Here is a 27,382-nt window from a genome sequence, read left to right as displayed (position 1 = left end):
GACTTTAAAAAAAAAATAGAGGTGGAATTTAAATGGAGATGGAAAAGACAACAATCAGGCTTCTTCTCAGGCCAAATTCTAACTCCCAAATCCCTATTGCCAAAGTAGATATTAACATGTTTCTACTTAAGGTGTTAAGCAGCTTGGGTTTGAATTCTAACTCTACTATTTATAGTCTGTGAGACATCTAATTTACTGAACAATTTCCTCATCTTTAAAATAGAACATACCTGGGGCACCTGGGTGGCTCAGTTGGTTGGGCGACTGCCTTTGGCTCAGGTCATGATCCTGGAGTCCCGGGATCGAATCCCGCATCGGGCTCCCTGCTCGGCGAGGAGCCTGCTTCTCCCTCTAACCCTCCCCCCTCTCATGTGCTCTCTATCTCTCTCATTCTCGCTCTCTCAAATAAATAAATCTTTAAAAAAAAAATTAAAAAAAAATAAAATTATTAGAAATGATTTTAAATTTATAATTTGTATAAGCGGTACAGTTGTTAGCATTTCACCATGTTTGCTGCATTATACACCTCTCCCATTATTGTTGGTGTCTTAATGAAACATTTGAGAGCGAGCTTTGGACTTGATGCCCCACCACCCCTAAATACTTGAGTGTATGCTCGCCCCAGAAAGAACACTCATGTATAACTACCATATATTGAGTTCGAAGTCAGGAAGTCGACGTTGATATAACACAGCCATCCAGTCCACAGACCTCATTCATATTTCACCAGTTACCTCCTTGCTTTTCCCTTCTGGTGAGAAACCCATCCAAGGATATTCATTACAGTCCGTGGACATGTGTCTTTGACTCTTCCAACTGGGAACGTTTCTTAAGTCATTTCTGTTTTTCCTATCTTTGACGGTTATGTAGAGCACAGGCCTTGCATTCTGTAGGATGATTCTGAGCCAGTGATGATGTCAGTTTTGTTCATTGGGTCACATCAGTGGCTGCCAGATTTCCCTTCCTTAAAGGCACTCTTTCCCCTTGTGTAATTGACTGGTGCTAAGGTTACCCCCGCATCCCTTCCCTCATCATAGTTCCATCCACCAGGCTTGTTTTCCATTGACTGCTCTGCCTGAATCAGCCACTGCAGTGATAGTTGCCAAGTGGTGATTTTAATTTTGTGTCGTTTCTTCTACTGGTAATCTGCTTTGTGGAAGGGCCTTCCCTTCTCCCTCATTGATTTATTTTTTCACACATCACAGATTCCTAGTTTATTCAGTCGGTTACAGTATGTTACCCTCCTTACTTATTTTGATGTTCGTATTATCCCAGATTTGGAAATGGAAGCCTCTTCAAAGTAGCTCATGTGCCTTTTAGCACACCCTGATCAGTTTTGGAGCACTTCTTGATTTTGTGGCACAGTTAGTAGTTAGAGTCTTATCTTGTACATTCCTTGCCCCTTCCTTGCAATACATTCTATCTCTTCAGGCACCTCTGGTTCCTTTTAGTGGAGAATGGTATTCAGAAAGTCAGACTGGGGTGGGTTGTTGTGAATAAATGCCTGGTGGCTTTTGCTGTCCACTCTTTAAAACAAAACAAGGCACAATTAAGTGGACCCCACACAGTTCAAACCCATATTGTTGAAAGGTCAATTGTACTCCCAATTCCAGTCCAGCACTTCAGAGTTCTTTTTAGTCTTTACCCTTGCTGCTCTCCAGCAGTGAGAAGTCTGGGCTTTATTAGCCTTGGCATAAGTATTTATTTGCGCAATCTTTTACCAGTGTTCCCTATCCTTTCTCTGTCTCCTTGCCTGATACCACCTCACCCTGCACCCCCAGTGCCCTGTGTCCTTGGTCTCCGGTGGGCAGCTGCCAGTGTGCTTCCATGCTGCTGCCCTCTGTCTCTCAGCGCTCTAGGGGCTTGGTGCACGGGGCATGCTTACCTGCCCGTGCCATCCTCCCATCCCCCACAGGCCTCTGTGTCCTTTGGTGCCACTGGGCACAAAACTGTGTTTTGTGGTTGAATTTGTACCATTTTATGCCTTTAGCACTGTTGTTAGAAGGTGTGTATGTGTTTTGTTTTCAGTTTAAATCCACACTCAGCCGGCCCCGCTTACTCTGTGTGAGGCACCATGCTAGGTATACCACAGAAGTGAAGAAGGTAGACAGTCTGCACCCATAAGGAACTGTGACTGGGGAGTGGAACCACTGAATTACAAGTAATGAATTCTACAGAAAGGGAAGAATGAATGGAGAGGTACATTGGAAGTGCTTCCCTGGTACCCTGTACTTAGTCTTGTCTTCGGCTCGCAAGATTTACTGAATGAATTACTTGGTATTTGTGGTGTGGGTGTGCATCTACGGCTAAGCTCAAGGAAAGGCTCTGAGAGTTACAGAATCTGCGTACAAGGCCGACACTCTGATGTGATGGTCTCACATCGTCTTCCTCTCTTGGGCAGAGGGAACTAGCTCGTGTTTCTGAATAAGGTAAGGTTTTGTATTGTAAAGGGTTTGTATGCTTATGCGGGTTGATGTAGGGCAGAGAGATATCTTTAAAGCCAATTATAGAATAATAATTAGGAATAGAAGTCCAGCAGCAGAAAATGAGTCCTGAAAACAGGCCTTTTCTAACCTTCAGAAAGTAAACACATGTTAATGAAACTTCAGTCATTTGTGTTATATGACATGGCTTATTGCATGCAACATTATTGTTTTAAAGATTTGAAAATATTAAGTATTCTGTGTGAATTTGTTTACTTGTTTCCTTAAATATAAACCTTTTTACATTTTGGATATGATTGCTTAATAATAGTGCAGTGCTTACATAAACCGCCCAGCAAAGTATTTTCCAAAAATATGTTAAGCTAGTGATGAAGACTCCTTGCATAAAGATTAAAAAACAAAGGTTACTGAGGTCTAATTTTTATAATGGTTCTTTCCTGTGGTCTTGACTAAATATCTGAGAAGTATGCATTCCTGTCTTGTGGCAAAAGCTACGTATGAGGTTTGATAAAGCCATTCATTAGTCAGTCTAAGAACTTTAGGGCAGTAGGCCTAGAGAGTCATGGAAGCTTGAAGGAACTTCAGAAAGTGTCTGTCTTATGCAGGCAAAAGTTAAGTGACTTGTACTAGGTCTTTATAGAACTTGAATGCAGTAGTACCAGGATCCCAGATAGGAATATAGCTCTTGGGGCTCTAAGTCTCTCAGTGCTTCTGGATGTGGTAGTGGTTCTAATAATCATAATTATAATGATGATGATGATTATAACTATTATTATTATTATTATTTGATTGGCCTAGCAGTTTATAACACCAAGCTTCTGCTAGAAGGTAAGCAATACTGACAGTAATTACCTGGATCGTTTTTAGCACTTAATTAAAATGTGTGTGTCCTCTCGAGTGTGTGATTTCGAGATTCTGAGCAGTGAGTTCAGCATTAGCTGTGAATGATAAACTGAATGTCTGAATTACCTTTAGTATAATGCTTGAAATGGTTACATTCCTGGGACCAAGATTTCTGAGATTCTATGAGGAGGTGAATGCTACAGAGAGAAATTTGGAGCTGAAGTTTCTAAATATCATTTGATAGTAGAAGCTAACTGTGGTTTATAAATAAAGTAGTTTAGGTGGTTGGTTGTTTCCATTTCTTAGTTTCTTTCTTTATTGGGTTTATATGTATTATAAAGGGAAGAGAATAGAAAATTGAATTCTAAATATTTCCGTGGTAGGCCAACAGATGCAAGTCAAAAGGAATATTTTTTAAAAAGTATTTACAGGAGCAATTTGTGGAGTTGGGGCCTGAGTATGGAAAAATAATGAGTTTCTGCCTTAGAAAAAAGTTGCTTTGCAGACATTTGATTCATAAAAGCACATGAATATATGTATAACATTTATATTTTAAAGTATGCTGTGTAGTTAAGTGTTTGTGAAAATACTGGAAACTTAAAAATGTGTTAAAAATGTTGGGATGTAGTGTCTGAGTCTTGTTAAGCAGCAAAGCTCAGCAGCATATGTAGTATTCGATCTCTGGGCCAGGGTTGTGATGCCTTACGAGTTACTGTGATTTAATAATGGTTTTTAGAAATTTGAAATTGTTTAAGCAAACTAACTGTACAGTCACATTTACTGCTCATCCGTGCTGTGATTTTGTGCCCCAGTTTTCCTCCTGTATTTGGCTGGTAACTAAAGAAAAAAGCCAGAGCAAGCTTTAGTTTGTGGACCCAGAAAAGACATCCAGGACATACGAACCACATTCTCAGTTAAAAGTTCATTTACAGATGTTTCTGGAAGTGATACTTCATTGTACTTTCTGAAAATACCGGGTGTTCATGTAAACTCCCTAAGATGAGAGCTCAACAAATAACTCTATTTTACACTAGTCATAAAATCATTGAGAAAATACCTGTTTCGCCATCTTTGAACACGACTCTTGGAGACTCTTTAAGAGGTGAAATTGGTCTGAACTTGGTATTTTGTATTCATCTTTTAACTGAATTCTTATTACCCACATTGGAGCTATATATTTTACTTTTTTTTTTAAGAGGTAGAAGCTGTGGTTCAGGGAATTAAAGTAACTTACTCAAGGAAAGAGATTTGGAATTGGAACTCCAATGTCTGACTTGATGTTTCTGATAAATCCAGGTTTTTCACTTTTTTTTGGTCTCCCCTTTCACATAATGAATTAAGCTAAGGCCACAGACTGTTGGGCACTTCCTGAACTTGTTCATAAACCCCTTTCTAGTTTTTCGGAGCTCTCTTGGTGGCCTTTTATTCTTTTTGCTCTTCTGTCACACCCCTGGAGAAGAGGCAGGCTGAAAAGGTGGCATTTTGGCTCCCTTCTTGTTTTGTTGTGATTTTCAGTGATCCTGGAAGGTAATTTTTTTCTTCTAATAAGCAGTAACCGCATGTGTGAGCCAAGGATAAAAGGAAAAATGACACTGGTAGAGTTTTCTTGCCGTAGGTATAACCTACTTAGTTTCCTAGGAAACAGAAACATGATTTACAAATATTGATTTGAAGGAGCTTGTAGGAAAGCCTAGGCCATTGTTCCTGCCTTTAAAATAGTTTTTCTGAAGAGATCAAGTTAAATAATTGAATCCTGAATGATCACATTTTATTTAGAATATATCTTATATTGAATGGTTCTCTAATTTGGATTGAGGTTCAGTATGGTTGTAATATTTGGTACCCATTGCTTATTTATCTATACTGGAGAAATCGGTGACCTTTTTCTCCTATAGCTGGGTACAGTCTGCTCACCCACCTTTTGCTTTTCTGAGCACTGTGCTGAATGCCAAGGAAAGGATGTGGAGGATGATAAAACTTAAGATGAAGCTAAGAGTGTAGTTAGAACTCTTGTTGTCCATTTTGTGGAAAACTTTTGGAGTTTGAATTCTGCTTCTTTCAGTATTACCAATTTAGATGAAAACTTTCTCAGTTTTATAACTCAAAGGGGGAAGAAGAGAACCACCAGAAAAAGCCTGTGAGCCCTTGTCAGCAAATTAACATAACTAAGAGGAACTGCTCAGGATGTGTATAAAAGTTGAGCCTCTTCAGACAAAAAGAGCTAGCTTGTAGCATGATGAAAGATGGTAAGAGTCTAGGTGGGGAAGCCTGTCTTCATCAGAGGATCCATGATGGTGTAGGAGATACAGGGTGTGTTTTTGTGTGTGCGGAACTGCGTGTCCTTGATGGCGTCACAATACCACTCTGAAGACAACTTAGCACACCCAGTGCTATCCTGGAATCTGGTATTTGCCTTGGCAGAGGTCATTCTCAAAGCAGCCAGTGTGCAAAATGGTAACCTCAAGTCACTAAGAATAGTTAGTTGTTTTTAGCACATTCTTTGTAAGGAATTGAAACTGTGTAATGCAGTTTATCATCATTAAAAAAAATTACAATAACGATGATACTGAAGTGCTCACTATATCACAAGTATTTGGTGTATCACTGTACTAAAGCCATTTTGGAGGTCTTACTCCTTGAAGATTCCAAATAATTGAGGTTTTACGAAATACAGTTTCATTGTCATCAACCCCTGATGTTTCTAATCTGAAATTCCATATGGGGTTTTCAGTCACATCCCAAGAATCTGAAAAAAGGGGGATGACATGATCTTTGTTATACCTGGAGATTTGAAAAAATGTGAACTTTTCAGGCTGTGGGATATATGATCAGAGTCTATAAAATGTAGACTTTATGGATCACATCTCAGAAGTCTGTATTAGAACTGAGTTCTCCCATGAAATCTGAACAATATTAAGTGTAAAACAAGTGAAAGGAAAGAATGCTGCATACAATGAGTAGAGTAACTATAAAATATATTATGTACGTGAGGTGTTATATGCTGATAACTCTTCAAAAATGCTTTAAAAATGTAACCAAATCAACAGGACAATGGATATAAAAGCTTTTCTGGTTGTAGGAAAAACATTTACTGAGTCCCTCCTATGTGACAGGCGTTGTGCTTCATCTGGGGGTTGCTGGCCCCAATCCTTTCCCCTTAGAAATACACAAGCTGGTGAGGAGACAACCCACGATATGTATGTGATATATAAAGGAATGCACAGAGAGCTGTGGCAGCCCACTGTGCTCAGATCATTTCTTCCCCTCCATGAAGGCATGCACATGTGCTTTTTTTTTTTTTTTTTAAGAATGCAGTGTGTATGAGTGGGAATGGGGATGGGAGTGGGGAGGGGGGGAGAGAGAGAGAGAGAGAGAGAGAGAGAGAATATCTTAAGCAGGCTCTGCGCTGGGTGGGGCTCCATCTCGTGACCCTGAGATCATGACCTGAGCTGAAATCAAGAGTCAGATCCTTAACCGACTGAGCTACCCAGGCACCCTGCATATTCTTTTTTAAACCTATAGTTTCTAAGTATCTGCAGAACGTATATTTTATATTTAGTCATAATAAAACTACTGTCCTTTGCTTTCTCAAATGGTAAAGGATTAGAGGATGGATAATTTGAATGAACATGATTTTAAACTTTTCATGCTATGTATGTGTTACTTGTACGTGCGTATGGCAAAGACTTATGAGTATGATATATATATGAGATGTACTTAAAATATATAAAGTTATATATTTCAGAATCTACAAAATATACTGATTGCAATTCTGGAACTACATACTTGTGTAACTTAAACATAAAATACCGCTTAGCTATTTTTTTCCCATTGTTTTTCATTTACACACCTAATGAGCTCTGAAATATTTGGGATAAATTGTCCTTCCCAAAGGAGGGAATGATTTTCAGATGTTTTTAGTTAGTAACTTATGTTGAAATCAAAGTGGTTTAAATAGTGGATTGGTATTTAAACCAAAATAATGCTCCTTTACATTAATTTGTATTTTTATTTATCTTACATACCTGGAGAAATTGACCTGAGGAATAATGTATTGATTATAGGCCCTCTCAGTATATATAATTTTTAGAGTCCATTCTTGACTACATTTTCTTTTTTGCATATGATGATATATTTTGAAAAAACTTACAATTAGAACTTTATAGCTAGAATGTTCTTTAAAAATTAATTTCATCTAATTCCTTCAAGTTATTTACAACCAGATGACAATGACTATATTATGGTCATTTATAGTTTACAAAGTTATTTTTTCATTAAATGGAACTCCAGCTTTGCCTAAACCTATGACTTCCATATTTTAATTTCTTTATTCTTTGTCTCTTGTTGTTTTGGGCATTAATGTCAGCAAAGGCAACTAAAAAAGTTGCAAATGTAATCTCCATGAGGTCTGGGACACTTTTTAGATTTTTGTCAGTGTTCATATCAAATATATTGATAAATGGGAAGTAATTGCAAGAACTAAGAGGAACTGCATATGAATTTTTCTTGTAGGTGGTAAAGGGAAGAGGAAAGACCTGGTTTTGATGAGGGAAGAGCATGAGCATGGGCAAAATGAGGAAAATAATGGAATATTTTGTGTTAAAGAAACATTAGGAGACAGCGTATGTAACCCAGAAGTCACTTTTTTTTTAAACCAAGTTTTGAGTATATGCAGTTTGTGCCAAAAATAGTATTAGAAGTTTGTCCTAAAGGTGTCCATGGTGATTTTTTTTTTTTTTTACAACTTCACTAGAGCAAATGAAACAACCACTACCATAGCTACCATTATCCAATTTACTTTTTAGCAGGCATTTAACTCAGGCTGGTGGCAGTAGGTTATGGAGCACTATTTTGTAGTCAGTGAAGGATCTAATGGAACTTTTCAAGTACAGCAGCAACATGGTGAAAACAGTGCAAAAGCTTAATCTGAACAGCTTGCAGATTAGATTTAATGGGGGAGAAACTAGAGTCAAGGAGACCAAGTAGAAAGTAAAAATTGTGGTCTGGCCTAAAATAAGGATGTTTTGGAACGCAAGCAGTAGGTAGAATTAAGGAGCATTTCCCGAAGAATATTTTGATGCCAGAGAATTACAAATGTAGAGAAAGAGGGAGAGAGAGGATGCTAGTTTCAGGGCTGGGTGATTTGGGGAATGATGAGCCATTCCCCCAGGGTCATTGCAGGAGAGGTGATTTGGGATTATATTCCGAGTTCAGTATTGCTTATATTATGTATAAGTTGATAGTAGGGCCTCTGGGTGCATTATGTGCTCACATAATAGAATTAGGGAACTGGAGCTCAGGTAAGATCTTTGAGCTGGAAAAAATTTGAGCACAGAGTTCTGGATGAAGCTTTGAGACATGATTCAGTACTTGAGGGAGGAAGGTGGTTTGCCTTTCTTCAGAAATAGCTATTTCAATACTTGCCTCCAAGGTTATATTTCTGTTCCACTTATTTGCTAGCATTTCCTACCAGTGTGATTCAGCCAATTAAGATGTGTTTGATTACAAGTAAAGAAAATGAACTCAAACTGGCTTTAATAATAAAAGGGACTTGGGTTGTCTGATAATAGAAAATCCAGAGGTAGGTAGGTCTTCAGAATTGGTTTGGTTTAGGGACGCCTGGGTGGCTCAGTCGGTTAAGCATCTGCCTTTGGCTCAGGTCATGATCCCGGGGTCCTGGGATCGAGTCCCACAGTGGGCTCCCTGCTCAGTGGAGGGCCTGCTTCTCCCTCTCTCCCCTGCTCATGCTCTCTCTCTCACTATCTCTCTCAAATAAATAAAAATCTTAAAAAAAAATAGTTTGGTTTAATGTTTCAACAGTATTATCAAGGATGGATCCAGTTTCTTTCTGTGTCAGCTTTAACTTTAGGCTGGCTCCTCCTGAAGTGTACAGGAATGAGAAGGAAGGTATCTGTTCTTTTACTTGTAGAGTGAGAAGAATTTGGCTTCTGGCAGTTCTCTCAGAAGGTTGGGAAGCTTCCTTCTCAGGTGCCACTTGTGACAAAGATGCCCTAGTTCACCATGGTCATGGGATATTTTTCCATTCATACAGATCTTTCTTTCAACAATGTTTTGTAGTTTTTGGAGTATAAGTTTTGTAATTCTTTTGTTAAATTTACTCCTAAGCATTTTATTCTTTTTGATACTATTGTAAATAGAATTCTTCTTTTAGTTGAGGTGTAGTTGGCATAGAACACTGTGTTAGTTTCAGATGTACAAAGTAATGATTCGATGTTTGTGTATGTTCCAAAATGGTCCCCACAATGTCTAGTTAACATTCCTCATCATACATGTAGAATTTTGTTTTCTTTTGAAGATAACTGGTAAGATTTACTTTGTTAACAGTGTTAAATATACACCATAGTATTGTTAACTTTAGATAGAATTATTTTCCTTTTTTTTTTAAATTATATTATTTGACAGAGAGACACAGCAAGAGAAGGAACACAAGCAGGGGGAGTGGGGGAGGGAGAAGCAGGCTTCCTGCGGAGCAGGGACCCCAATGCGGGGCTTGATCCTAGGACCCTGGGATCATGACCTGAGCCGAAGGCAGACGCGTAATGACTGAGGCACCCAGGTGCCCCTCCTTTTTTTTTTTTTTTTTTTTAAGATTTTATTTATTATTTGACAGAGACAGCGAGAGAGGGAACACAAGCAGGAGGAGTGGGAGAGGGAGAAGCAGGAGGAGTGGGAGAGGGAGAAGCAGGCTTCCCGCTGAGCAGGGAGTCCGATGCGGGGCTCGATCCCAGGACTCTGGGATCATGACCTGAGCTGAAGGCAGATGCTTAACCACTGAACCACCCAGGCGCCCTAGAATTATTTTCTTAATTTCATTTTTGGATTGTTTGAGCAAGTGCATAGAAATAAAATTGATTTTTGTATATTTATCTTGTATCCTGCAACGTTGCTGAACTATTTACTCTAAGTTTTAAAATGAGTTCTGTAGGAATTTCTAATATACAAGCATGTATCTGTGAATAGAGTTAGTTTTACTTCTTCCTTTCCAGTCTGAGTGGCTTCTATTTCCTTTTCCTGCTTAACTGCCCTGGCTAGAACTTTTATACAATGTTGAAGAAGAGTGAGAGCAGACATTCTTGTCTTTTTTTTGGATCTCAGGGGGAAAGCTTCTAGTCTTTCATCATTAAGTATGGTTTTTTGGTAAATGGCCTTTATCTTGTTGATCACAAGATACCTATTCTCTTCTATTCCTAGTTTTTTGAGTGTTTTTATCATGAAAGGGGGTTGGATTTTTTTCAGATGCTTTTACTGCATTTATTGATATGATCATGTGGTTTTTGTTTTTTAGTCTGTTGATATGGTGTGTTACATTAATTGGTCTTCAGATACTAAACCAACTTTGTTTTGTATGGGATATATATCATGACTAAGTGGGATTTATCATCATTTGGTCATGATATGTAATCCCACTTGGTTATGATATGTAATTCTTTTTATATGTTGCTGGATGTGGCCTCAATAGTATTTTGTTGAGGATTTTTGTATCTGTATTCATAAGCAATAACACTGTAGTTTTCTTGAAATGTCTTTGTTGCAAATAATTTTTAAATGCCTAGATGTTTGGATTAACTGTGGAATTTTTCAACATGTAATTGATTACTATTTCTTTGTGGGCTTATTAAAGTACACACTTATTAAATAAAATGGCATATGAATTAGTCTCTACTGTTAATATATTTTGAAAATATATATATGTTTTTAAGGATTGGGAAGAGAACACAGTAACCTCTGTTTTTACAGTGGAATGAAAGAATCTATTGTATTTATGAACCTGGTGTGTTTTCTTTTCTCCACTTCTTTTTTTTATAAGGGTGGAAGTGTTTATTGACTGTGTGTGTGTGTGTGTGTGTGTGTGTGTGTGTGTAGGACTAATTTGCCCCATCATATACCTGAAAAGCAATGAATATATTACAATATGAATAAAGTAAAATAAATGTTATGGAGATTAAGCTTGGATTTGTATTCAGAATTTTATTAACTTTTTTCATTGATTAAAACATGAGAATTTTATAAATGATAATTGCACAATACCACCAAATATAGTAGAATAATTTATTGCACAGATTTCTTATTTTTTAAGAGCTTGGGACACAATACAGTAGTTTTGTTTTTTTTTTTAAGATTTTTATTTATTTATTTGACAGAGATACACAGTGAGAGAGGGAACACAAGCAGGGGGAGAGGGAGAGGGAGAAGCAGGCTTCCCGCTGAGCAGGGAGCCCGATGCGGGGCTTAATCCTAGGACCCTGAGATCATGACCTGAGCCGAAGGCAGATGCTTAATGACTGAGCCACCCAGGCACCCCCACAATACAGTAGTTTATAGTTTCTGTGGTGGATTAAATTTCTCTGAGGGATGGTATTTAGTGGAATTTCTTGAACAGAAGGTTTACCAAATAGTAAGAGTTGTTCACCATCTTCCATGGAGTTTTTAGCAGACTCTTTCCTTTTAGGGTCCCATGATGTTGAGGGAGAACAGGAGTATGCTTTTGTCTCCAGTCTGTAGGATACCACTCCCTCCTCCAATCACTCATCCTGGTGAAGTTTCTAAGACTAAGGGGTATACCAGTAAAACTACCCTGGGTCATGCCCTCATTAGCGTTCTCCTTGTTAAGAATGCACCTGGGTGTAGTAACAGGCAGTTCTTTCTTTTCTGCTCATTTACTGTTTGTGCATTCAGTGGGGGCTTCCAGTGTAGCCCACAACGGGCATCCTCTTCACAATGCACTGAGAACCACAAATTAATTATATTGTAGGACCTTACACATTACAGAGATTCTCGTTTGACACTAATAACTGAAGAACTTATTACCTCTAATTTACAACTAAAAAAAAAACCCTGAGGCTCAGGAACTTTAATGACAGGACTAGAAGCTTAGAAGGACATGACCAGAAGCCGACATAAGCTGGGGCTGGAAGCCTCACTTCTCTCAGATTATAAGCTCCTTGAGAACAGGGAGTATATTTTAATCAGTGATTTAGCCTCAGCACTTAGCATGTGTCTTGGCCTAGACGTGTTAAATAAATATCGAGTCCCTGCTCCATACCGAGTGGCTGACCCCCACGTCGGCTATTGTGAGATTGCTTATGCAGATGATTCTGGACCCCTACAGAAAAGCCGAGGCTCTCTTCTTAGGGCCCAGGGGTCTCAGCTACTTTCAGAAGTGAGAAAATCCTCCCAGGATTTTTTTTTTTTTTTTTTTTTAAAGATTTTATCCATTTATTTGACAGAGAGAGACACAGCGAGAGAGGGAACACAAGCAGGGGGAGTGGGAGAGGGAGAAGCAGGCCCCCCGCCGAGCAGGGAGTCCGATGCGGGGCTCGATCCCAGGACGCTGGGACCATGACCTGAGCCGAAGGCAGACGCTTAACGACTGAGCCACCCAGGCGCCCCCTTTTTTTTTTTTTTTTTAAAAACCACTTTGCTGTTCTGTCTCTGACCTGCATTAACTTCTGACAGAGGACCTTTGTCAACATTCATATCATGTGTGCTTGCTGGTGGCTGAGCTTCTGGTCCCATGTGCTTCTTTTTTTTTTTTTAAAGATTTTATTTATCTGACAGATAGACAGCGAGAGAGGAAACACAAGCAGGAGGAGTGGGAGAGGGAGAAGCAGGCTTCCCGCTGAGCAGGGTCCTCTATCATTTTTGCATCCGGGAAGCCAGCTGGGTGAGTACTTTGGAGGCTCTTCAGACTTAGGTGTTATAGTCCCTACGAATAATAACACGGAAAGTAAAATAGTGTATGGAGAACCTGTAGACAAAACACAGTCGCATGCCCTGGTGGGTTTTCTGATTATCAAGTTTGAATTCACATTAAATTCTAGAAACATCTTATCATTCATCTCCTACCACCTCTAAATCAAAAAACAAAACTAGGAGTGCCGGGGTGGCTCAGTCGGTTAAGCGTCTGACTTTTGATTTTGGCTCAGGTCATGATCTGGGGGTCTGGGATTGAGCCCCGTGTTGGCCCCTCAGTCAGTGGGGAGTCTGCTGGAAATTCTCTCTCCCACTCCCTCTGCCCTTCCCCACTGTGCTCACGCATGCACGTGCTCTCTCTCTAAAATAGATAAATCTTTAAAAACCAAAACCAGGGCGCCTGGGTGGCTCAGTTGGTTAAGCAAGTGCCTTCGGCTCAGGTCATGATCCCGGAGTCCTGGGATCGAGTCCCACATCGGGCTCCCGGCTCAGCGGGGAGCCTGCTTCTCCCTCTGACCCTCTCCCCTCTCCCCTCTCATGCTGTTTCTCTGTCTCTCTCTCTCAAATAAATAAATAAATAAAATCTTAAAAAAAATAAATAAATAAAAACCAAAACCAAACCCAACTATCAGACCAGAAAAAAAACTTGACATAAAATTGTAGAAGGATCTTCTAAACAATCACAATCTAATTCTCTAAATCTAAAACTCTAAATGGAGATAAGATTGTTGAAATTTGTGGTTACATTTCACAAATTAAGCCTACCTCCTAGAACTTTTACAAACTTTGTATCATGCTCAAGCATACAAGCAATGATTAACTTAGGACACTTTGATATTTTCCAACACTTTTAATAGGAATATCTCACTTTCCCAAAAGTACTAGTTATATTCTTCTTGCATTAGGCTCTAATGTTGTCGTGGGCTCTAGTTGAGAAAGAACCTCTGGTCTGTGGGTTTATAGTCAACACTTAATATAATTTTATATGGTCTTTGAAGTAATATGCATATAAGGTATCCCCATTTTTGCACATACTCATGAAACTGCAATAGACATCTAATAGTCTTCAGCAAAAATGTTTTGAGAGATCAAACAACATACTCTTTGTTCCTGTGGATTTGATTATAGGTGCTTTTCTCTGTATTTCTTTCTTTGATGTTTTCTTTCACTCCATGTGTGTCTCATTCCTTCTTCAGTTGGTCCCTTAAGTCTGTTCTTCCCCTTGTCCTACTCCTTTAACTGGTTGTGATATGTAGTGTATCTCTTAGGTCCAATGTTTATGCAGTATAACTAGCACAGCATCTAACAGTTCTCTTTAAAAAAAATTCCTGCCAAACAATAATTGTTTTATGTGCTCTTTGATTAATACTTTTATTAGTTTGCTGACTCTCCAATAAGAAAAAAATTTCCCACCCCCTGTTTTCTTGGCCTCTCTGTGTTGCTGGCTCAGAGTGTTTTATTGTTTGATGGAGTAGATAAAATTCCCCTGATGTTTCCTACTCACTCTAAATTTGGAATACACCTACAATATTCTTTTAGGCTTTATTGTTTCCTAAACCATCTATTTAAATACAGTCCTAAAGCTTAAACGGAACACTGTTATTGTGGCTAAAAATAATATGTGAAATGGAGCAGTAGATTTGACTTCATTACCATCTTCATAAACCATGCAAAAGCCAGCGTTCCCACAAAGCTCTCAATAAGGTCTAGTGATTATTACATTTTGCCAGTTCCATGGTAAATGTATAATGGTTACTTGTAGTGATTTGTAAAATGGAATGGTGGGAAGAGCTTGACCTTTAAATCCAGTGGGCCTTTCTAAAACCCTGATGTTTAGAGCAAAGGGAGAGGCATCCGTAAGGACACTAGTCGGGGGGAAAGCTCTTGGCCATTACCGAACAGAATAGTATCCAGGGCACCCTTGTGATGCATCTGTAGCAGAATGAGGAGCATTTAGTCTATTATTATTTTTTAAAGATTTTATTTGTTTATTTGACAGAGTGTTAGGGAGAGAGCACAAGTAGGCAGAGCGGCAGGCAGAGGGAGAGGGAGAAGCAGGCTCCCCGCTGAGTAGGGAGCCCGATGCGGGGCTTGATCCCAGGACCCCAGGATCATGACCTGAGCCGAAGGCAGACGCTTAACCACCTGAGCCACCCAAGCACACCCCAGTCTATTATATTGAGACTTCTATGAACTAGAGACTGTTTGTAGCTCTTTTATAAGGGATGGTGGATTAGACATTCTTATTTAATTTTACTTTTATCATTTATCAGAAAACCTTTATATTATCCTAGTTTTTTTATAAGACATATCTATTTTCCCAGGTGAATTGAATTTAAATTGTTTTAATAAAGAACTTCACATCCTTGTTCTCTGACGTTAAAAAAGATGATTTTGCCATTTGAATTATTTTGTTACACTTTATGATCCTGTACTTATGTTCTTGCTTTTCCCCAGTCTAAATTCCCATCTGGCACTTCCTCCTCTCTGTAGCCCCTCTTCTAACTATTCCAACTCTCAAAACCTGATTCCTAGTTCAGGTGCCATCTGCTCCAAGACTGCTTTGCAAAGTCAAATGTATGAATTTGGGTTGTTTTTTTTTTTTTGCATCTCAATTTCTGTACTTTTAGAGACATTTTGCCTAGACTTCTATTTCATATTTTGTTAGCTTTCAATGACAGGTGTTATGTATCAAGTATATGAAATTACCATTATTCAACTGTTTTTGAGCTACAAACATGTCAGGTTCATATGTCAGAACCTAATACTTATTTCAACATTAACTGCACAAACCTTTGAACATAAACTCTGGTCTGAGTTCGTTAAAACACATTTTGGACTTGGATTTATGTCTCTATCCTAGAGTAATTACAGAGTTTTATATATAACAAATGTATTCAAGAAATGTTTGTTGAAATGAAATCAATTGGATTGTCCACATTACTATTACTCCTTATGAGATAACTAATAATTTAGAAATGATGCCTTTTCTGTGGGTCACACCATTTGAAAACCAGGATATTTGAGCTCACTGTGGAAATCTGTCTATTGCCCACTCATTTCAATATTGTCAGATACCTAAAGTTAAACTCCTTATCTGAAAGTCCCTGTTCCTTATGGTTTGGTTGTATACTATATTGCCTTTCTTGAAACATTTTCTCTTTTCTTTGTCTATATTTGCCTTATTTTGCTTTTTACTAATTGCAAAAATAATTCCTTTATTTCTAATTTTCCTCTCTCAGACTTTTTACCAACTTAATTCTTGGTTGAAGGACTGCCAGTGCGCCCCCCCCCCCCCCCGTTTGGAAAATGTTCCGTGGCTTGCTTTGTTTTATCATGGGAAAAAAAAATCTTTCTTTTGAAGTTATATTTTGTGCTTGCTAAAGGTCCAGTTAAATCACAGGAGATAAAAGTTGTACTGACAACCTTGGACATTCCCTGTCCTTTGCCAGAAATAGCAAACTAGATACTCATCTTGTACAAAAATATGTGCATATTCATCCTCACTTCAAAACAGCTTGTCTTTGGTCGTTCTTACAGTAAGCAGTAGAAGTCTCAGTGAGCTCACAGTGTGGAATCTGGGGGTTACTGGGCAGGAGGTAGGTTTGGAGGGGAACAAAGTGTAGTGCGGAACAAATGGAGAAATTTGTGCTTTTTCTTTACTGACAGGCTTTTGAGTTTAATACCATACAATCTCTTTCTTAGCTACTTACAATACAGTATAATTTCCTCAAGCCAGGTTTTTTAGCTCACTTAGGCCTTTTTTCCTAACTGGAAGAAATTTTACATGAGAAAATGAGATTTTTGAATTGTAGGCCAAGCCCAATCTGTGAATACATTGAACTATTTTATAGCATCATACAGAAATACATTTTTGTTTTAGTGAATTTCTTTTGTCCTTGAATCAACAATTTTTCAGTATAATACTTTTAATTAGGTAAAATTTGTGATGGGCTCTTTTACAAGTTATGGAGCATGGATAGACATTTTTCATATTTAGACCCCATTAGTTGGGGGTGCTGGAACATGACACTCTGGTCTATGAAGTTGAAATTGGTAGTTTTAATAATTAAGGTGATTTATTTTCTTATATATTCTGGTTGGAGTGGAATAGGGGAACAGGTTATTGTAAATCTATGGGAGGAGACCTTCTCTGCCTTTATGTAGTGGTTTATACATGTGCGTGTTTCTGCTGTTCCAATGAATAATTTAATAAAATGGACTAGATCTTACTGAGCATGGTTTGTAAATGCAAGGGTAGAGATCATTGTATTCCCCATGCCTCTGATGGTGTCTTGCACATGACAGATCTATAATTATCTGTTGAGTGAATGGTTGAGTTGATAAAATATCTACTAGTTGCTTAATATCATGTGTTGAGCTCCGAGAAACAGAGAAAAACCATAACATTAAACATGGTCTTTAAGGTTGTAAATTAGAAGTAGAGACAAAAATCAATGCATATTAATAGAGGGAATGATTAGTACTGAAATCTATAGTATTTAAAGTAATTTTTTAATAAAAACGGAGATAGATGAAAGAGGCAACAATAGTGATGTCATTTTCTAATTACTGAACACCTACTTTGTACCATTTATTGCACGAGGTGTTTTACATATGTTATCTCAGTGAATCTTCATGGCAAATCTGATTATTATCCCTGTTATTCCTCCATGAGATCATCGAGGTTCAGTATCATTCTCAAGATCACATAGCAATTAAGTGGCAGTGTTAGGCTGTAAGACCTGTTCTGTCTGCCTCTTCAACAGTACTCTGCTACTTTATTGCATTGTTGCTTCTCTGATTTTTTAGAGCTGTCTGGACCAGGATTGGTCCAGGATGGTAGCTGGGTACCAGAGGCTCTCTGGACACCTGCAGACCCAGTATAAGACTTGGAGCTCTTCCTAAACCAGAAATGTAACACCAACACTGCTGTCACTGGAGCTGGGCTCTACCCATGGGATTGGTTTGGTGATGGGAAGAGGAATCCTATATAGAGACTTTAAGAGGCTTCCTTTGTCTCTGCCCTCGTCAGTATCAGTGTTAAAATCCACACATTTTTTAGTGATATTTTCAGGTTCGTCAGTTTCCATTACAGGAAATATTTTATGTGTACCTATAAGCAGTTGTTGAAAACAAAGTGCAGTATCCATCATGGTGGCCATTGTGTTTGAGTTGCTTATAATTAGAAAACTGGTATAATTGATGGGTCTCTGTCTGCCAGTTCTAGGTCCCTCGCCTGGGGAGCTTTTTACAAATAACAGTCGACATCCTTGAACAGCATGGGTTTAAACTACATGGATCCACTTCTACGCAGACTTTTTTCGATAAATACAGTACAGTTCTGTAAATGATTTAACATTTTCTTTTCTCTAGGTTACTTTGTTATAAGAACAAAGTATATAATATGCATAACATACAAAATATATGTTCATTGACTATGTTATTGCTAATGGCTTCCAGTCATTAGCAGGCCATTCATTAGTAGTTAGGTTTTTGGTAGTCAAAAGTTATACTTAGATTTTCAATTGCATGGGGAGTTGGTACCCCTAACCCCTGGTCTTTCAAGGGTTGACTGTACTAGTATCTTAGCCCAATCTCCAGAATACCTAAGTCAGTAGTAGGTTTGTACTGGGGCTCAGGAAATCGGTCAAGCTATCTATCCATCTGTCTAGTCATATGATTCTTTTTTCTTTCTTACTTTTTTTTTTAACCATCTGATGATTTTTAAGCACATAGGTCACATTCTCTCCTGTTCCCTCCTCACACACTTTTAACATCTCTGAAGACAACTTAGTATTGGAGAATAGTTTGATTGACAGAGTTTTTGTTTCTTGCATATAAAATAATGGTACATTTTACAACTGATGGGAACTTATTTACAGTGATGGCAGGGTAGGTGATTTCTATAAGGGAAAATGATTACCTAGAAAACATCCATTTAGGGATGTCCTTATGATTCCCAGAGTGTAAATGTTTTAATTTAACTAAAGAACAGAGAAGCTATTTGGTTTCATTAATCAGTACATTCGAATCATTACTCTGAATGATTATGCTTCATTTATTTTGTGTCAGAATGTTTTCCACACAATAATAGAGAATAAAAGTGCATCATTAATTATAGTTGAGCAGCTCACACATGTGTGGGTCTATATATTTCCGTATCGTCACACAATGAAGGAAATTTAATATAAGAAATAATTAATCCTTACAAAAGAATTGAAGATTCAATTAAATAATATTAAATTCACGATCATTTATAATCATGCCTTATAACAGTTTTAAGTAATGCTTGAAAAAGTTTGGGGAAACATTTCCATTTGCCTGTGTCTTTCATTTCTAAATGGAAAGCTTTTTTTATAATATGGTTGTTATCCTTGGGGGCTAACAGTTACTTGCTTTGGAGAAGAGTGTAACTTTAAAAAAAAAAATGGAATCTACTCATTTGCAGGGGCTTTACTGTGATGGGATTTCTGAAAGAGAAGACTAATTACTGTAAAAAAGTTGCAGTTCTGCACATGCTAATTTGGATTTGCTCCTTTACTGTAAATAGGGACCCTTCCTGATAAGAACCTCCTTGCCAGTCTGCTCTTCTGGTGATCAGAACTTCCATGCTCCTTTATAACGTTTCTTTTGGCTCTTTTCCTTTCCCCTGGCTGGCTGGGACTCTTGCTAAAAACAAAACAAAAACAAAAAACACACACACAACTATGCAACAAATGAACATACAAAACCTGCTTGCAGTATATAATTGCAATATCATGAAAACCCACTATATCTTCCTAGATCCAAAAGGGGATGAAGGAAGCCAGGTACCAGTTTGATTTGTTGATTGCATAAAGTAAAGGACTTAATTTATAGTTCAGTAACTTCTTAAAAGGCAAATATGTCTCTGCTTTATAGATGAGAAAATATAGAGACAAGAAAAATTTAACCAGTTTAAGAGATGCTACAGGGAAAAGTGGGTGGAGAACAAAATTTTAGAGATTCTTGGAACACATCATAGTCTCTCTGAACTCAGTGATCTCTCTTTTTGCAGCAATGCCAAAATAATTTCAACACTATTTTTTTCAGACACCAGTTTTCAAATGGTTTCTTAAACATTGCTTCAGCTTACTCTTGTAATGAATTTCTGACTTACAGTTTTAATAGCAATTTTGGGTAGTTTGTCTAAGAATACCCACTTCACAAGTGATGGGGTCAGATCTAGAATTTGGGACTTAGGACACTTAGACCCATTTCATTTCCACCACATCACACTTAGTGATTCACTAATAACTTAATCACATTTTATTCCTTACTCCCCAATTATGATATCACTAATTTCAGTATTTTAATGTTACTTTTTATAATTTCATTTTGCTTCAGGCTTTGATATTTAGAAGCTGTTGAAGCCAAAATTCTTTCAGTATGGATTACACCCTTGATTTTAGGAGAATATGAAAAAGAAAATTTAACATTAAAAATTGATTTATACTAATATTTTGTGGAATAGCCATAGCCCATGTACAATTATGAAAAAACTCAGTTTTAATATAATTGAGGAAATCTTTAAAAATTTATATGTTTAACAGCTTTATTGAGATATGATTCACATGCCAGTTCAACTTGTCTAAAGTTTACAATTCAGTAGTTTTTGGTATATTCACAGAGTTGTGCAGTGCACCACAATCATTTTTAGAACATGAAGAAACATTTAAAAAAAAAAAAGATTTTATTTACTTATTTATTTGAGAGAGAGAGAAACACGAGTTGGGGGGAGGGGCAGAGGGAGAAGCAGACTCTCACTGAGCAGGGAGCCCAATGCTAGGTTCCATCCCTGAACTCCAGGATCATGACCTGAGCAGAAGGCAGATGCTTAACCGACTGAGCCACCCAGGAGCCCTAAGAAAACCTTCTTAAATGTGGAGGTATTCAGGGACATCCTGGCTCTTTTCAATTTTAGGCTGTTGTGAATAGAGCTGCTTTAAAAAAAAAAAAAAGCAGAGGTAATTTTAACAAAATAAGTAATCTTCAAATTAATGTCAGAATCATGTGTTTGAAAACCTTTAATTATATTGTAATTATTTCTCAGCTATTTAGAGACATTTTGTACCAGGGTGCTGAGCTGGATATCTAAAGTATTTTTAATTTTTTTAATTTTTTAATTTTTTATTTTTTATTTTGGGTTTTGTCAATGTCCTGGTGTTTCTTCATTGCTGTTTTGGTCAGGAAGGTAAAGTAGATGATGTTTGCTTAAACAAATGAGTCTCATATATTGCTGTAGAAGCTATAAACATACACATGGTAATTAAGTACAGGCTAGATTTCTGTTGTAGCTTACCAAATTCATAATAGATCCTTGGCAGAAAACTTTACCATTATTTACTAAACCGTGGTTCTCGTAATTTGATGCAGATTAGAAGAATCACATGCGTATTTAAAAACAGTAGTACCTTTACCTGCTCCTTGGAGATTGTAATTTAATTGGTAATTTAATCCCACATGGGACCCAGGTGCCAATAGCTGGCAAATTTAAGTTTCCTACATGATTCTCATGTATGGCCAGGATTAAAAACTTGTTTTAGTTCTTGTTTTCAAAATTTTAGCAAAAGAAGCCTGAAGCTTAATTTTTCCAAACTAGTTTAACTTTCATTCATCTGTCTGATGTCTCAAAAAAGCTGATTAAATCAAAGCTAGGTTAGAAAATGGGGGGGGAACCCTGATTAAATCTCTAGCCGGTACCTCTGAAGCTCATTTGCCGTATTGTTCATCTTTGTGTCCTCAGTACTAGCAAATGCCTACTCTGCAAAAGTTCTTTACTTGCCTGCCTGCCTTTTCTTCCTTTCCTTCCTTTCATCGATATTTATTAAGTGCCTACTGTCTGTTCCAACACTGTTTTATATCCTGAGGCTATAAATACAATTTGGAGCCCTTCTTACATTTGAGTTGGCAAAAGATGCATAATAAATATTTGTTGAATTGAATAGAATCACACCTGAGCCCTCTTGGCAAACTGCTGGGCTGTGCCTCAAATCCTGTGTAGAAATTAGGCCTTTCTGATATCTAGGAACATTCCAAGCATCGTCTGTCACTTCCTCATTTGTTTGCTGCCCTGTTACCTTCAGGGACATCCCAATTCTAGGCAGGCTTAAGCCGTCAGGATCAAGTTGGTTAGAGCTAGTAACTTAGGTCTCACTTCTCCATGTACCACAGACTCACCTGGGTCCTACCAACGGCTGAGTTTTGGGTTCGCTCAGAGACCAGTTAGGTCATAAAGACGTAAAGACAAGGGACACTCTGACTTGTGGGTTGTAAGTCAGCGGAGCCTGCCCCGGCATGACCGCCGGGTCTTAGGAGCCAGCCTTCTATTCAGCCCCATGGCACATTTTCTGGGAGCAGTGAAGGAGGGGACATGGGGTGATCCTGTACCAGTTTACAAATTCTCACTGGGTTGATCATCTCTCCTGTGCTTGGATAGTTCAGAGCTGACTTATTGGAAAAAAGAGTACTTACAGCTAGCAGAATATCTGTGTGTGTGCACCTGTGTGCATGGCGTCCCCCTCCTCACCCTGGTATTCTTATTAAGAATGAGAAAACAGCAGAAGACAGTATTTTGTTTACGTTTTTAATCAGTGATTTTGTTTTTACTTGTTATTTGTGTTTTTTGCAGCCTCTCAGCATGTAGAAAATACCTTCTGAATGCGAGTAAACAGGTATGGGGAGCTGGGTGATGAATCTTGCTGTGGTGCTTCTAATGGAGATCTAAAATGGGGGAAGAAAGATTGCAGAGTTTAACAACACATTGCTTGTTGTTGAAGCCTTGATGCCACTCTTGGCAATATTAAAATATCCATGCAGTATTGAATAATGTTGATCAGAGTCTTAGCCTGCCCCATGTTCTTAGGAAAATATTTTAAGAAATACATTCTGCTTTTAAAATGAAGTAATTAAAAGTTTAGGCATTGAGGTGGTTCTCCCCTCATACTGCATTCCCTCCTGAATTCTTACACTTTTTATTTGGGCTCTTTGACTTATTTCATTTTGCAAATAATTTATTCTCTGGACATGTGTGTATTGGTGTGTGCCTTTAAAGGATTTGGTTCTTTTGGGGAACTACAACTATACCAAAGGAGCCTCTGTGACCACCATTAGAACAAAGCTTCCTAATTTCAGTGTCATTAAGTTAAGCGGCTGGTGCCGCTGAATTCAAAGGCACAAGCTTGGTTATTGCCTGTTTTCTCTAAAAACAGCCTGAACAAAGCATTTCCTTAAGCAATGTTGAGCAGGATTTGGAACTTCCTAAGCCTCAGAAATGTCTTAGAAAGGTTTATGGAATTGCAGAGGTCAACATTACTGCACGTGATTCCTCACCTCTACCCCCAGTCCATGGTATTTGACTCCTTTAAAAAATTTTGTATTTTAGAATCATATGGTCAGAATTCCTAAGTTAAAAAAAAAATCCAGTTAAATATATGTTATATCAGTTACTCATAGATGTGTGATAACACACATGCTAGTTAATTTAAGAACAAAGTTTCAAAAATTGGAGCTTGCATTATAGCAGTGGTATGTTATTTTTACATATTATGTTATTTAGTTTCTTGTAGATAGTTAAGGAGAGTAATCTTTTATATAAATGTAGTATCTTCTGTGAATAGCTTGGAAATGGTAGAGATCAGGAGTTGGCCGGAATTTATTCATGCTTTTCTTTTTCATAATGATCTTGCTTTCATTATTTTTTATCATGATGTTTTCATTAATTTTTCTTTGAAAATATTGAGATATAACTGACATAACATGTTAATTTCAGATTTACAACATAATGATTGAATATTTATATTGTGAAATGATCATCACAATAAGTATAGTGATATATATATAATATATATATGTAAAAATATATAACAAAATGTATAACATTTCTTTCTTGTGGTGAGAATTTCAAAGATCTACTCTGTTAGCAACTTTTGAATATACAGTTACAGTACTTTTAACTCTAATCACTGTGCTGTACATTACATCCCCAGGACTTATTTATCTTATAACTGGAAATTTGTACCTTTTGACCACTTTTTCCCATGTTTCCCATCCCCACACCCTAAGTTTTCTTTTTTATGAACATCTACCATATACCAGACTCTGTTAAGTGCTAATAGGTACAAAAGAAAGGCATGATAATATGCGGTTAGTAATAAAGGTGGAATGTATTTTGGTGAGGTGAGCGGCATAGATTTGCTTTCATCTGTTTTATTTCTAGGTAAATTTATATTTCCGGGGAAAATTCCCTTTATAGAGAGAGAACTCAGGTTGAGTTGAGAAGGTTGAACTCTACCCCTGCATTTTCATTCTGTAATTTAAGTTTCTGTGGTAGATTGTCTGGTTGTTCCAAGAGAAAGGCAAATTTGGGAAATGCTACTTATTAGATTAATACTGTATTTTACATTCTTTTGTTAATACGTGAAGAGTTGCTCATTCTTTTTATCAGCATCAATTTAAGATAAAATCAGTATACAGGGTCAGACTCATGGCCAGTTGAGGAGAGTCTTGTCTCTGATAGTGCCATGACATGGTTGCCCTTTTCACATAGTCCACTGACGTCTTAATTTCGCAAACTCTTTGTTTCTATTGAATCCATTTTAGTTTGCCGTCCATTAATTTTTTTAAACTTCATGCAATTAAGAAAAGTTTACTCTCACGGATTAAGGAATTATTTTATGTAGGTTTACTATCTGCCATGTAAAGTAGTGATTTTTCCTTTTTTATGTGTTTCTATTTCTCTCAGGTTTTAGTGAGATATACCTGAATGTACTTCTGTCAGGATTAGATGGAGAAATTGTATTATAAAATCAATGGCAATTATGATCCTATAGATTATTTGGCTTATGTTTCTAGACCAAAACACCGTATTATTATTATTTTTTTAATACTGTATTTGACAAGAGAGCGAGCGAGCACAAGTAGGCAGAGCGATAGGCAGAGGGAGAGGGAGAAGCAGGCTCCCCGCTGAGCAGGGAGCCCAATGCAGGGCTCCATCCCAGGACCCTGGGATCATGACCTGAGCCGAAGGCAGACGCTCAACCGACTGAGCCGTCTAGGTGCCCCCACACCATATTATTTTCATATAGCCCTCCTGCATTATCATAATCATTAAATTTAATTAGGTGTCATCTTTAACATGCATTATTAAGTAAGATCTGGTGGTTAATACAGCTCTGCAAAGGTAATGTTGTAGGCTTTATTTTCAGTTCTACTTGGGTAATGTTTATGTTTCATTGGTATTTTATGTGGTTAAGAGTATATTAGGAAAATATCTTCTGTGAGTTGTTCATAGTGACTTTTGGGCCCTAAGTTTATTAATAACTTGTCATCCATGATCCTATAAACATATAAACTGATAATTCATGGCATGAATGATCTTTCACTTATTCATAAGGGAAATATTCCAGACCCACTCCCAGAGCCTCAGGAGGTCCCCTGTATTGCCCACAGGGAGAGTTTTAAACTTCATTGCTTTTCTCATTCCTTCTGCCGAACAATGCCATTCTCAAGGTCGCCATTTAGTGTCTGTGTACTGAAACAATAGGAGTCTTCCTCAGCTTCTCACCTGACTGGTTTGTGGTCCTATCACTGTCTAGTTCTATCCACCTCCGAGGCAGGTGAGTTCTTCTGGATTGGGATTATCCTGACATTTGGTCCTCTTAGAATCTGGTTCCTTCCTGGCTTCTCTGAGGTCGGTGCCCTCACCATGTCTCCCATGCCCATTTTCATCTCCATTGACTCCTCAACTGATAAGAATTTCTAAAGTTATGTTGTCTTAAAAAAAAACCCAAAAAAACCCAAAACCAACTTTTCCTTTACTTTGTTCCTATCTGAAGGAAATTCCCTCTCTCTTTCCCTTAAGTTATAGTATAGCTTCTTAAAAGAGCTTGTTTCCACTTCTTTATCTTCCAATTTATACTCCAACTTAAGGCGCCTGAATTTATGCACTTGCTTCCAAGCTCAAACTTCTTTTGCTAATAGTCTCTTAACTGCTGAATACAATGGTTTCACTAGTGGTCTTATTTGACCTTGCTTTTACATTTGATGTGGTTGATTACTTCTTTGATTTCCTTCCCTTCTTATACTATTCCCATGCTCCTGCTTCTTCCTTTTGGTTAATTCTTAGTCGCCTTTTCTTTTTGGCCCTAAAGCTGATATTCAGAAGTGTTTCTTCTTTCTCCCTCCTTTCTTAGTGTGCCTATTTATCTCTGCATCAATTCTGTTCATATAGTCATGAATCCTAAAAAGACATCTTCACCTCTTGATTGCTAGACCTAGATGGCCAACTTCTTATTAAGTATTTCCAAGTGGATATATAATAGCATTTCAAAATCATCATGTTCACAGCTGTGTTCTTTTAGCTGTTTCTTCAAATTGCCTTCATTTCATCTTTTTGTTAATTCATCTTCGACTGTCAGTTGCTAAATTCCCAAACCTTGGCTCTCAGTTTTTGACTTATTATCACTCACCCCTTAGATATCTCATCAGTCAGGCTGATTTTACCTCCTCAGTATTGTTTTTCTTTTATTTTTTCAGTAGACTATTTTCATATTCTCATAACTGGTGTCTTCTTGTATTACTTCCATTCATTTTCTGAACTGCTTAGAACAGATGCTTTGCTGAAATACAAGTATGACTCTGTCATTCTTTTGTTTAAAATATGATTCCCCATAATTTATAGTCTGAAATGCTGATGACTCTGTCCCTCATGATTCAACTCCCACCCTACCTTTCCAGTCTCTTTATAATTTGGGAACTTTGGTGTCTGGATACCCCTGGTGCTTCTTGACGCTACCCAGCTTTTGCACATGCGCTCTGTCAGAACTTGCCTTCCCACCTAATACAAGTCTTTTTTTTTTTTTTTTTGGACACTTAACATTTACTTATGATGCTTAGTGTATATATATATATATTTTAAGTAGGCTTCACGTCCAGTGTGGAGCCCAGTGCAGGGCTTGAACTCACAACCCTGAGATCAAGACCTGAGCTGAGAACAAGAGACAGATGCTTAACTGACTAAGCCACCCAGCTGCCACTTATGCTTAGTATAATGGATAGCTAGTATTTGTTAGCATATCCTTCTATCCCATTAAATGTTGACTTTTTGGAGGGCTACAACCTTTTTCGTTGTATTCACAGTCCCTATTATAGTGCTTGGCACATAGTAGGCATCCTAATAAATACAGTGTAGCCTTATCAGTGAGAGAAATAAAAATCAGTAGTTGGTCAGTTAGCCAAAGAAGTTGTAACAGTAGAGGAGCATAAAAAGGATGTACATATATCTTCAATATTTTATTCAAACATAAAACTTACAAATACATGTTTGTTTGTTTTTTTCCCTGACAAACCTTTGATATAAG

General features: G+C 37.7%; 1 protein-coding gene across 11 annotated transcripts in view; it reads left to right on the top strand.

Moving 5' to 3' along the window:
- KLF12 (KLF transcription factor 12) overlaps positions 1–27,382 on the top strand; it is a 504,131-nt gene that overhangs the window by 35,448 nt on the left and 441,301 nt on the right. The window contains exon 2 of one of the 11 annotated variants that reach the window (XM_081815026.1): positions 22,654–22,696. The exons of the other annotated variants lie outside the window; for them this stretch is intronic. The gene's annotated coding sequence lies outside the window, so the exon portion shown is untranslated. The remainder of the gene's footprint in view (positions 1–22,653; positions 22,697–27,382) is intronic. 11 annotated transcript variants of the gene reach the window in all.

The sequence above is a fragment of the Leptonychotes weddellii genome, chromosome 3 (assembly GCF_054177405.1).
Source record: "Leptonychotes weddellii isolate Sample4059 chromosome 3, ASM5417740v2, whole genome shotgun sequence".
NCBI lineage: Eukaryota > Metazoa > Chordata > Mammalia > Carnivora > Phocidae > Leptonychotes > Leptonychotes weddellii.
The sequence above is the reverse complement of the archived record's forward strand: the minus strand, read 5'-3'. Positions and strand labels throughout refer to the sequence as shown.